We start from the raw sequence: 10404 nt of genomic DNA on the forward strand, positions 1-10404 counted from the left end.
AGGCGGAGACACAAGCAGAGGGAGAAGCAGGCTCCATGCAGGGAGCCCAACGTGGGACTCCATCCCGGATCTCCAGGACCATGCCCTGGGCTGAAGGCAGCACTAAACTGCTGAGCCATCCAGGCTGCCCTATTCTTTGTTGTAACTGGGATGTTAAAGTCTTCTACTATTATTGTATTTACTATAGATTACTTCCTTTATGTTTGTTATTAACTGCTCTGTGTATTTGGGTACTCCCATGTTGAGTACATAAATATTTAAAATTGTTATATCTTCTTGTTGAATGGTTTCCTTTATGACTGTGTAGTGTTCTTCTTTGTCTCTTGTTACAGTCTTTGTTTTAAAGTCTATTTTGTTCAATATAAGTATTGCTACTTCAGCTTTCTTTTTGCTCCTATTTGCATGATAAATGTTCTTCCATCTCTTTACTCTCAATCTACATTTTTTAGGGATTTTATTATTTATTTATTTATAAATAGTAACAGAGATAGCAAGAGAGAGAGCATGAGTGGGGAGGAGAGGGAGAACAGGCTCCTCGCTGAGCAGGAAGCCAATGTAGGATTCAATCCCAGGACCCTGGGATCATGACCTGAGCTGAAGGCACTTAACTGACTGAGCCTCCCAGGTGGCCCTCAATCTGCATTTGTCTTTAAGTTTAAAATGAATCTCTTGTAGGTAGCATATAGATGGGTCTTGCTTTCTTATCCATTCTGTCACCACCCTATGTCTTTTGATTGCAGCATATATCTGTTTACGTTCAAAGTAATTATTGATAGATATGTACATATTGCCATTTTGTTACTTGTTTTATGGTTGTTTTTGTAGTTATCTGTTCCTCTCTTCTTTTGTGGTTTGGTGGCCTTCCTTGGTGATATGCTTAGAATCTTTTTCTTTACTTTTTACATATCTATTACTAGTGTTTTAATTTGTTTATATTAAGTTAAGCTTATATATAACATCTTATGTATATTAACAGTCTCTAATAAGTTGGTGGTTGCTTAAGTTTGAACTCATCCTGAGAGCACTAGATTTTTGCTTTTCTCCCACTCCTTATGTTTTAGGTATATAGAGTTAAACTTCGCATCCTTTTATTTGTGAATCCCTTTACTGATTTTTATGATGTACTTAATTTTATTGCTTTTGTGTTCCATACTTTTCTTACTCCAGATTATAGTCTTTCCTTTCCATTCAAATAATCCCCTTTAACATTTCTTACAAGGCTAGTTTAGTGGTGATGAATTCCTTTAACTTTTGTTTCTGTGGGAAACTCTTATCTCTCCTTCTATCCTGAATGATAGCCATACTGGATAGAGAATTTTCTAGCTGCAGGTCTTTTTCTTACAGCAGTTTGAATACATCATGCCACTCCCTTCTGGCCTGCAAAGATTCTGCTATTAGATTAGCTGATAGTCTTATGGGGGTTTCCCTTGTATGTAACTGTTTTCTTATCTATTGCTATTTTTAAAATTCTCCCTTGGTCACTACTTTTTGCCATTTTAATTACTATGTGTCTTGGTGTGGACCTCCTTGGTGTGGATCTCAATTTCTGTTTCTTACTCCAGATTAGAGAAGTTTTCAACTATTATTTCTTTAAATAAATTTTCTGCCCCCTTTTCTCTCCCTTCTTCTAGGATTCCTATAATGCGAATGTTGTTATGCTTGATGGTGTCACTGAGTTCCCTTAATGTTCCTATTCTCATTCTTTATTAATCTTTTCTCTTTTCCCTATTCTGCTTGATTATTTCTTCTTCTTCTTCTTCTTCTTCTTCTTCTTCTTCTTCTTCTTCTTCTATTTCTTCTTCTTCTTCTTCTTCTTCTTCTTCTTCTTCTTCTTCTTCTTCTTCTTCTTTTTTTCCACTTGACTGCTTTCTATTATTCTATTTTCCAGGCTGCTGATCCATTCTTCTGCTTCATTTACTCTACTATTTATTCTCTCTAGTATATTTTTAGTTTCAGGTATTGAATTCTTCATCTCTGATTGGTTCTTTTTTAGGCTTTCTGTCTCTTTTTGGGAGGTTTTACTGAGATCCTCCACTCTTTCTCAAGTTCAGTAAGTAACTTTATGATGATTACTTTAAATTCGCTATCAGACATATTACTCAGTTCTGTTTCATTTAGCTCTCTTGCAGTGATTTTGTCCTGTTTTTTTCATTTGTGACATATTCCTCTGTGTCTTCATTTTGTCTAACTCTCTGTGTCTGTTTCTATGTGTCAGGAAAATCAGCGATATCTCCTGATCTTGAAAGTAGTGGCCAAGAAAAAAGAGAGAAAGAGAAATAAAGAAAGAGAGGAAGGAAGAAAGAAGGGGCCCTATGAATAGAGGTCCTGTGGTGCCCTGTAATTCAGTGTTGTCTGTTCAAGAGAACTTGGTATTTCATGGGTATCTCTTATATGTGTTGCATGCACCCTACTGTTCTGGCTGAGCCTCATTTGCCTTCAGTCCAGTTATCTGCAATGGCTCTCTTTGCCTGTTGTGGGCAGGATTTGGTCCATGTGTTGCTAGTAGGCCAGTCTGGGTTTGCCTTGGGCTTGAGTTGAGTCAGACTAGGCATTTGCCAGAGCTGGGGTAGCACCAGAATGCAGGGTATTTTCCCTGTGTCATCCCCTGAGAAGCTTTGTTGGTGGGCAAGGCCTGTAATCAGACCAGATGTCTGCCCCCTGCAAACGGCTTGGTCACAGTGGAAATGGTGTATATGGTTACCTTCCCTTCTTTACAGGGCAAGAGTCACTTTAAGATGGTGCTGGCCCCTATCAGGGATGCTTGCACGATTCCAGTCTTAGGTGGATTCCTGCTAAGGACACATTAGAAAGGGTGGGGTGCATGGTGTTAGCAAGCCAGGTGGAGAATGTTGGTGCTGGTCTGCATCTATCCTGGAGGGTGGAAGAAGGAAATGGTGCTTCCCAGCTCTTTTGTTCTTGACAAAATCTCCTAAAGATCTCTAACCCTACAGCACATGTTCTGAGATTAGTAGATAAATCTTACTGTATACACCAGGCAATTTACCACTGCTTCTATGCGGTATCTCAGCAGGACTACTTGTTGTGCTATCTCTTTAAGGGCCGGGACTCAGTTTCTTATTAACCTCCACCTATCCTAGTGCCAAGCCACTGATTTTTTAAATTCCAGATATTAAGTCCCACTGATTGTAAAAACTCATAACAATAAGCCCCTCTGGTTTTGAAAGCCAATGTTATGGGGATTTATCTTTCCAGTGCAGATCTCTTGTGCCTAGGATGCCCAGTGTGGGGTCCACTCCTCTTTCTTCTCCCTGTTTGCAGTGTTCCTCCCTCCCACAGACATTCTTGTAGGTCAGCTTTGTTCCCATCCGTGTTTCCACCCTTCCTTCTGTTTTTGATGTGGCTTCTTCTCTATGTTCTGGCTCACTCACACTTATATGGGTGTTATCTAGGTGTCTGTATGGGACAAAGTGAGTTTATAATACCCCTACTCTGCCATCTTCCCCAGAAGTCCTGTGTAGGACTACTTTTAATAGAAAACTCGACATTGGTAGCCATCAGCAAGCCACTAAGTTCTAATGGGGGTTGTCGGTAGATGTGGTTAATAGCTTTCTTTATCAAAGCAATGTAGACAATACTGTGTATTAGAATCTGAGACACCAAAGTGAATCCATCTTAATATATGACTAGTATGGGCAGCCCGGGTGGCTCAGCGGTTTAGCGCCGCCTGCAGCCCAGGGCCTGATCCTGGAGACCTGGGATCGAGTCCCACGTCTGTCTCCCTGCATGGAGCCTGCTTCTCTCTCTGCCTGTGTCTCTGCTTCTCTCTCTCTCTCTCTCTATCTGTGACTATCATAAATAAATAAATAAATAAATAAATAAATAAATAAATATTTAAAAATCTGCTTTAAAAAAAAGAATTAGAGATGATCAATAAACTATTGTGTTCAGAGCTATCATCAAATTCATTCTGAGTAAAATGTGAAAAAGAACCTAATATTCTTTTTTTTTTTTTGGTTGTTTGATTCATAATCCATTCATAATCCAATCTCACTGAACTGAGATGGGATTAATCAATTTTAAGAATATATGACTCTTCTATATCAAAATTTAAAAACTGCTAAATTATTTATCAATATATCTGGTCAGGGGGAATGGAGAGTTCCATGTGGTACATGGTAAAAAACCCAAAAAAACTCTGTGCATCACAGGACATAAGTAACAGAGTGGAAAGACAACAACCTATGGCATAGAAGAAAATATTCATAAATCTACATCTAATAAGGGGTTAATATCCAGGATATATAAAATCTTCTATAATTCACCAATAAAAAACCCAAACAACCAATTAAAAAGTAGGCAATAGACTTGAAGAGACATTTCTTCAGGGAAGATATAAAAAAGGCTGTAAACACATGAAAAGATGCTTAATATCACTAATCATTGGGGATATGCAAATCAAAACCACAATGAGATACTACTTCATGCCCATTAGGATGGCTACTATCAAAAAATGGAAAGCAAGTACTGGCAAAAATGTGGGGAAATTGAAGTCTTTGTGTATTGTTGATAGAAATGTAAAATTGTGCAACCACTGTAGAAAACAGTTGCTCAAAAAATTAAAAATTAGAATATATGATCCAGCAATCCACTCCTGGGTATATGCCCAAAAGAATGAAAAGCAAAGTCTTGGGACACCTGGGTGGCTCAGTGGTTGTTACCTTCAGCCCAGGGCGTGATCCTGGAGACCAGGGATCAAGCCCTGCATTGGGCTTCCTGCATGGAGCCTGCTTCTCCCTCTGCCTCTGCCTATGTCTCTGCCTCTCTCTCTCTGTGTCTCTCATGAATAAATAAAATATTTTTTTAAAAAAAGAAAAAGAAAAGTCTCAAAGAAATATTTGTACACCCATGTCCATGACACCATTATTCAGAAAAGGTGGAAGCAATCCAAATGTCTGTTGACTGATATAGGGATAAAGAAAACATGTTTTGTACACAAAATAGATAATTATTCAGGCTTAAAAATGAAGGAAATTCAGACATGCTGCAACATGGATAAACCTTGAGGGCATCATGCTAAGTGAAATATGCCAGTCACAGAAGGACAAATATTGTATGGCTCCATTTATAAAAAGATACATAGAGTGGGGCTGGAAGTAGGGGAGAGGGAATGAGAGAGTCATTGGTTAATGGGTACAGAGTTCCAGTTTTGCAAAATAAAGAGTTCTGGAAGTGGATGGTGGTAATGGTTGCACAATGATGGGAATGTACTTAATACAAGGGAATTGTACACTTAAAAATGGTGAAGATGGTGAATTTTATGTTCTTAGTATATTTTACCAGAATTTTTAAAATAAAGGAACATATAACTCTTATTATAACAGCTTATTAATGTTCATTGCAATGGTCTCCATATCTCATTAATCTAAACCCTTTTGTACGTAAACCTATTTATTCCTTTTCTGTATTGTGGCCTTGGGTTGGAACTCGATTCTACTTAATACACTGCACAAGAGAACTAATTAAGTCCCAAACAACAACTTTAGATACAGCTGATCACTCACTTCTGGAAAGACTCTCCACTCTCAACTTTCAAGGTATGACAGTATTTTGGTTTTCCTTCTACTTATTGATAATTATTTTTTTACCTTTGCTAGTCTTCGACCTCTACTTGATCTCTAACATTTCTAGTAAATTTAGACTCTACCATGGGCCTCTCTGTATGTACTCCCTCCCTAGGTGATTGCATCTATTCCACGGCTTTCAATTCCACTGAGAAATTCTGAGACGGAAATGGTATGGATGTGATGTACAAATGGAAGGATACTTATGGACATTACTGGGACAGCAAGTCAGCTCTGCTCCAGAGCTAGGCTCTCAGGGAGTACTAGAGAATCTCTGGTACCTGTAGGATGCTCTATAACAAAATACTCAGACCAAGTATTTTCTAGCTGCCACATAATCATTTTACAAAAAAACCAAACAAACAAACAAAAAAGGAAAACAAAATGTACTCAGACTGTCAATATTTTTTTTCATCATTTTCCCTTCCTCTCCTCTCTCTTATCAATACTGTTTTTGTCTTTATTCCTTAATACCAACAGTCTAAAGATTGTGTACCTTACTTGTCATGAGATGCTTGAAATACCTCTAATGAATCTGAATTCGCAAGTGCCCTCCAGCTTCACCCTCTCTTAGTCATCCCCTCTCACTAAATGGTACAAACATTCACCCAGTTGGTCAACAGAAGCAAAGGAAATAAATAATAATAATAATAAAAAGAAACAAAGGAAATACCTTCAGGTTTTCTCTTCAACCCCTTATTCAATCTCCCACAACAGCAAACATTTCGCTGATGAATGAATGAAATGAACTAACGAAGGATTTGTTGGAAAGGAACACATTTCATAGTGGGTTTATTGGTGACATTTTTTGATAATTTACTCATGTAAAAAATTTATTTTAACCATCTACTGTGCATAGAACTGTTAGGGGAGCTAATAGAAGAAATAAGCATGGTACACACACTTAAAAAACATTCTAGCTAAGTAAAATAAGACAATGCACAAGGCATTCTTCAAAAATGAATTAGCTTAAACTTCACTTAAGACTGTGGAATGCAGGGCAGCCCGGGTTTAGCGCCGCCTTCAGCCCAGGGCCTGATCCTGGAGACCCTGGATCGAATCCCAAGTCAGGCTCCCTGCATGGAGCCTGCTTCTCCCTCTGCCTGTGTCTCTGCCTCTCTCTGTGTGTCTCTCATGAATAAATTAAAAAAAAAAAAAAAGACTGTGGAATGCAGAAGAAAACACTTGAAATATGAGCAAAGGAAGAGAAAATGGAAGAAGGAGATAGTGGTAAGTACAGACATACATAAAGGGAACTACTTGATGGATGGCTTTACTGATTAGCTGAGGATTTTACATCTGTCCTAGAAATAGCAGGGAGGCATTGCATTATTGTGCATGGAAGTGACTTGATATTTTACAGTAAGTTCATTGACAATCTGACACAACTTTATTAAAAGCATTCACAATGTTTTAATTTATTTTTAGATGGTCTTTAGGTACTTTTCCAGCTCCAAGTTCAATAATTCTGTAGCTCTCTTATACTGAAATAATTTGTGAATATTCATGGAATATTCATCCACACTCCTCAGCCTCCGTGCCTGATATATTTGAAAGGTGCTCCGCAGACGGACTTTTCCTTTTGGACTGATGGACGTAGGAAGCATTTTTTGTGCTTAGGTACCTAGGGTGGAAACTCAAAGCCAAGATAAGGTTTGGGAAAGGGTGGCTTGGGTATCTTGAGAGCAGAGAGCTAGCTGGTCAGCAGGGTTGACCAATATTCTCAAGTGCATTGCTGAAATTAACCTCCAAGAGGCAGCTGGAGTGGAAAGAAAAACAACTAGGCTTGCCTCTGAACACACTCAGAAATACCTGGGACTCAGCCTTTAGAGGTAGGGAGCTAATGAATCAGTAAATGTGGGTATTAATATCATTATCATCTCAATTAAATCCACAGGCTGGTGAGAGGGTGATATTTGAGCAAAGACCTAAAGGAGATAAAGAAGGAAGCCATATGGATACCTATGGAATACCATTCTAGGCAGATCCTAAAGTGAAAAGGCCCTTGTGGTGGGGTGCCTGGGTGGCTTAGTCAGTTAAGAGTCTGCTTTCAGCTCAGGTCTTGATCCCAAAGTCCTAGGATTGAGTCCCAAGGCAGGATCCCTGCTCAGTGGGGAATCTGCTTCTCCCTCCCCCTCTATTCCTTCCCTCAGCTCATGCTCTCACTCCCTCCCTCAAATAAATAAATAAAATCTTTAAAAGGGTGGGGGGGGGTACTGAGACAGAGGGTTGGAGTTGGGAGAGCATGCTTAAGCATTCAAGGACCAGCAAGGAGTCTGTGTGGCCCAGTGATACCAGGGAGGATAAAAGCATTAGGAATGTGATCCAGAGGAGGGGGTTGGGAGGTAAATCACAGTGAGCCGCAGAGATCACGATTAGTTACTTAGATTTTTTTTTTTTTTTTAATGACAAGGAAGTTCACGGAAGGGTTTCAAGCAAAAGAATAACAAGATCTAACAACATTTTAGAATGGATCTTTTTGTCTACTCTAGAGAGCATATACAATAGGGGGTGAGGGTAGAAGCAGGAAGACCAATGAGGACGCTATTGTAATGGTCTCAACAAGAGGTAAAATGCACTTTGCACTATTCTCTCAGGAGTCGAGAGAAGTGTTAGGTTTGAGATATAATTCCAAAGTAAAGTTAACAGAATATACTTGCAGGTTGAGTGTGCTGTGTGACAGCCAGGTTATTAGCCTAAGCAACTAGAAGAATGGAGTTGCATTTTATAAGATGGGAAAGAAGGGAGAGGGGCACAGAATGAAGAGTTTAACTTTGAACACGTTCAATTTGAAGTGCCTACTAAACGGGTATCTAGGAAATGTAGAATAGGGCACTGGATATAGGAGACTGAAGTTCAAGGGAGATATACAGGCTAAAAATAGATTTCTGGAAGGTATCAGTGTATAAATGGCATTTAAAGCCGTGGGACAAAAAAATAAAAAATAAATAAAAAAATTTTAAAATAATAATAATAAATAAATAAAGCCATGGGACAATTACAGGTCATCAGGGCCATGAGTACAGGTATGAAAGAGAAGAGACAGGCAGGCTGGCTGCTCGCTGCTGGGCTAATAGGCAACTTTCTGTTACAGCCACAGACAGAATATTGTGTGGATTTTGTAAATATTGTGAATATTGAATTCTTGTAAATATTGTGAATTTTGTAAATCATTCAGCTGAATTTGTTCCCAAACCTATTATGTCAGTTGATCTGTTTCCATAATTACACCATACAAGTGAACATTAGAAAAAGTAATTAATACTCATCCAAAGTAAGACCTATTTCTTTACTATAGGAAACTCTTGACTATAGAGAACAAAGGGAGGGTTGATTGATGCAGGGAGATGGATGGGGGTGGGCTAGATGGGGGATGGGCATTAAGGAGGGCACTTGTTATGATGAGCCCTCGGTATTGCATATATGTGATGAATCACTGAACTCTACTCCTGAAATCAATATTGCACTGTATGTTAACTCACTAGAATTTAAATAAAAATTTGAAGAAAGAAAAGGAAAAAAAAAGATCTGTTTCTTTGAAAGTTTCAGATATATTCAACAATGGCAAATGGCTAAAAAAAATTTATTAATAAAAAAATGCTGTAGACTTAAGTGTGAGTAGGACAACTGTAAGAGATTAAGAAAAGATGAAAATCTGGATGAATCCTGTGTTCAAAAATGCTTCTCTTCACAGTGTTGTTGCTTTTTTTTTTTTTTTTCTGCCTTTAGCTGTAGTTTCAAGAACTAAAACTGGAAATAAAAACTATGTACTTTGTGCACAAAAGATACCGTGAAACTCCAGTCAGTGAGGTTTAATTCAAAGGAAGGGTCTTGACCTTGCATCACCATAAACGGTAGTGTATCCTTGCCTTTCTGGATGGCAAAGGAGGCTAATAGCAAACTACTGGGAATTGTCACCCACATCCCCCCCTTACCTGCATGCTTCAGTTTGTAAGATAGTGAAGAGCAAAATGCAGGACAATGTCATGCTACTTAAAAATCCAGCATTTTCTTACAGCAGAGGTGACCGAGGAATGCAGCATGGGAGGGACAAAGCCAGATGTTCAGTACTTCCTCTCCCAGCACCAATCCTTTCTGACCCCAGGCTGCCTGGCATAGGGAATTTGTGAGCAGTAGGGAGGCTTAAATACCTACACTTGAGCATTTGGCAAAAGACAGATTATAGGACACGGAGGGAGCCACTGGCTCCACCAATTACAGCTGGATTTCTGTCTTTTACTTTAGCTTGCCTCTGAGTCATTCTTCAGTATAGTCTAATCAAAGAAAATTAATGTTTAAATTTTAGTTGATCTTCACCTCAGCACGTCTACAGTGTTTAAAATTCAGAATATTATGTTTAGTCGTCACATATAAATAGAGTCTCCTAACAACTTCACTGGAAATCCCCAGGAAGTTAATTTATCCTCATGACTTTGTTATGAAGCCCTACCATCACCTACCAAGAGCTATTTCTGGAACCAGATTTGGCAACGCCCCAGGATCACTGCCAAACTTTTGCAAACTTTCCTCATGATATTTCTGTTACTTCTATGTTTAAATTGTGGCAAAGTGTACATAACAAAATTTACCAATTATCCATCTTTAAGTATACAGTTCATTGTTATGCAACCTATCTCCAGAATTTTTTCAGGCCCATTACACCACAACTCCCCATTTTTCCCTCCTCCAGCCCCTGACAGCCAGTATCTTCTACTTTCTATGAATTTGACTACTCTAGGTGCATTAGATCATAATACTGTAAGTAAGATCATACAGTATTTGTCCTTTTGTGACTGGTTTACTACATTTATCATGATGTCCT

Source organism: Canis lupus, chromosome 4 (genome assembly GCF_048164855.1).
Source record: "Canis lupus baileyi chromosome 4, mCanLup2.hap1, whole genome shotgun sequence".
In the NCBI taxonomy this organism is placed as follows: domain Eukaryota; kingdom Metazoa; phylum Chordata; class Mammalia; order Carnivora; family Canidae; genus Canis; species Canis lupus.